The sequence below is a fragment of the Marmota marmota genome, unplaced genomic scaffold (genome assembly GCF_001458135.2).
Source record: "Marmota marmota marmota unplaced genomic scaffold, marMar, whole genome shotgun sequence".
Taxonomy (NCBI): Eukaryota; Metazoa; Chordata; class Mammalia; order Rodentia; family Sciuridae; genus Marmota; species Marmota marmota.
In genome coordinates, this window is record NW_026010624.1 from 1 (window position 1) to 3,048 (window position 3,048).

Here is a 3,048-nt window from a genome sequence, read left to right on the forward strand (position 1 = left end):
TATTAATCAGGACAGCTGCCTAAGTTCCAATGACAATATGAGTAGAGCCCCTTCCTAACTGTGTGCTATTCTCCTTCCTGTCTTCAAAAGAACCCAGTCATCTTCAAACCTGATCCTGGAAAATGAAGAACACCCCACATGTGCTCCCTTATCATGGAGTACCAACCAAACCATGAAGATAAGCAAAAGTCTTCTGTGTTGACTTGAAAACAATGAGCTGAGGCTACACACAGAGAGTGTGAAAGTGATAACGATTCAGAAGATCCCCCAGAGGCCCAAATCTATGTTGGCTAAGGTTTCCTGGGTTCCCTGCCCTTCTGGAATCAATGACACCTGCTGTCTGAATGGAAGGAGAAGTTTTCCTGGGCAGGAAGTTTGTGAGGGACCCTGGGCTATGGCAGTTGGAGTGCCCTGCAGCCTCACCCACAGAGACTATCACACTGCATCTGTGGTCATTGAGATCCCCATTGGGCAGTTTTCTAGCTAAGAACACTTCTTACCCCTGCCCACTTATGATCTGAGACTCTCAGTCAGTCCCCTCAAAATGATATCCCAGGCAGCTTCCATGTGTCTGAAGAATGGACACAGGGCTCAGCATCTTGACTCCAGGGAGCCCTCACTGTGACACCATCTGTGACTGCCTAAAAAACCATGCAGTGACCTGTGTCCATTCTACAAGGAATCAATCCCGTGGCCTCTGTCCTTTCTGCTGACCCAGTGTACTTCCCCGGATTAGTTTGGACCTGGGTCTTAGGAGCCCTCCTCCCCATGAGCAGTATCAGTCTTCCCGGGGCTTCCTGGGCCATGTCAAGTGTATTGTCTAAGGCTCTTTCCTTCCCTTACTTCTGTTCAATCAGTTGACCACAGGGTAAGTGCTCCATTCTTACTCCCAAGGGTTTTTGGGGTGACTGCCCTCAGATAACAGACCCCTGACTGTCCAGGCTCACCTCCTTCTGAAGGTCAGGCAGGACACCTGACACAGTGTCTCACAGTCTCCACAGTGGGAAACGTCAGTACAGGACCCAGAGAGTGACCTGTCTGTAACAGATGCTCAGGGTCCAACTGAGCCAAGCTGGCCAAAGTTTAAATGTAAACCACAGTGGAATGTTGGATCCAGACATTCTGCAGGGGGGGAGGGGCCAAGGACAGCTGGCCTGGGTGGAGGGGGGGCTGGGCAGACATTCCAGGAAGAGCTCTAATAGGTATAGAAGAACTTTGAGTTCCCTTCAGGCAATTCAGGGGTGACACAAGTGGTGTGTGCCTCCTGGTCATTTTGAAGTAGTTTCTAAAATCCACAGGAGAGGGGTGTGACAGGTGGCCCTCTCTTTCAACAACCAAATTGTCTTTGCTTCCAACGATGGGCAGGACCAGTGAACCATGGCTCTCATGAGCCACAAAATCACCTGTATAAACAGTCAATACTCTAAAAAACTGTGGGGTATGGATTGTGTTTTATGTATAAAGTGTTTTTTTCTTGTTGTTTTGGTTGGTGATGATTTTTTTTATCCCATCCCTGGCTTGCAAAACACACAGTTTGGTGTTCATGAAATATTAACACCTTATTATAAGTCTTTTCAATAAATGGCAGGAGGGGGGCAAACCATGATATTCAGGCACTAAAAAGAAGCTTCTTTCATTCTTTCTTCCTTTGTTATTTCTTTTGAAGCAGTGATATAAAATATGCAGTGCAGAAAAACTATGTTCTCATTCCACAGGTTTTTTAAATTTTTAAAAAATAATCATACACTGTAATGAATGCTGGAGACCAAATTTTATTTGCTAAACCAAGGTCAAATTCAGGGCCTTGTATACTCTTGGTCAGTGCTTTGCCACTGAGCTTAAGCCCTTACCCCATGCAATCAGTTTGCACTGCTTCAAACTGCTAGACCACAGGTGCTCATATAATAACACTAGTCAAATTCAATTTGTGCAAACTGGCCATGGGAAGGAGCACAGGGTAGGGAGCTTCCTTAGCTTCCAAGGACTGCAGCAGGGTGGTCTCTACTGTAGGCATGACCAGTTTGCAACTGCGAAAATCACTTTGTCATTTCAGGTGCTCCCACTGAAAGAAGGACCAGCCCAGAGGCTCTTTATGGGGAGCCTTCTTGCCGGAGACCTCTTGCAGGCTTCCCGACCCATTTCTTCCTCCTGCAGGGCCACCGGTGTCCCTCCTGCATCCCTCGCGCCTGAGCACATGCTTGGATGGAAGGGCGCGCTCACAGGCTGCCATCCAACGGCTCCAGCGTCCATTGGGGCTCGTGCGGGGAAAGGCACAGGCGCGAGCACAGACGGCGGGTTCCCAACGGCCAGCTGGGCTCCCATGGCGGCGTCCAGACTCAGTCCCATAAGCCTCTAGGTACTGGACCCGCGAACCTCTTCCGTCCCCACTGTGTCCCTGCCCGTTCCTCTGGCCCCTGCGCCTCGCCAGACAGCCCAGGCCCGGCCTTGCCTCCCCAGGGATGCAGGCCGCCCGCAGCAGGCCTGGCAGTGAGGGCCGAGATGGCCAGTGCGGCGCCCACGTTGAAGCATCCTCCATCCATGTCCCTTGCAGCCTGTGCGAAACCCGGCTCCAGGGCACCTGTTTGGTGCCTGAGAAGCGCGGTCCTGGTCAGCAGGTCTGAGGCTCCTGTAGGTGTCTGACAAAGTGGTGACTGTCATCTTCTTGTTCCGCCTGAAACCTGTGAATGTTGGGGACACTGTCAGCTGGCATCCGGGTTGTTAGCTGAAGGACGCTCATTTCCCTGTCCTTAGCAACTTTGCAGAAGGGAACACACTGAGCCAAGTGTGCTGAGTCTGCTGTAGTCACCCCGTGATTGACGGGCCATCTTAGGTGGGCTGTTGGTAGGCGCGTCTGGACAGAGCACCGAAATGATGATGGGAGAACCCTGTGACCACAAGTCGTGTGCAATAAAGAGAGTCATGTTGTCTTATTAATTTGTGGTGCTTGTGTATTGCGGCAGTGAAATTGATGATATGGTCTCACGTATGCGTTGGTGGGCTGTTGGGGGCCCCTGTGGATATTTCTGGGTGCCAGGAAGTTTTCCTTCC

At 50.7% G+C, this 3,048-nt stretch overlaps 1 long non-coding RNA gene across 1 annotated transcript; it reads left to right on the top strand.

Moving 5' to 3' along the window:
• Positions 1–6: 6 nt before the first annotated feature.
• LOC125614923 lies at positions 7–2,934 on the top strand. Its single transcript, XR_007345500.1, has 2 exons — positions 7–868; positions 2,054–2,934. It is a non-coding gene; the product is annotated as an uncharacterized LOC125614923 (long non-coding RNA).
• Positions 2,935–3,048: the final 114 nt, after the last annotated feature.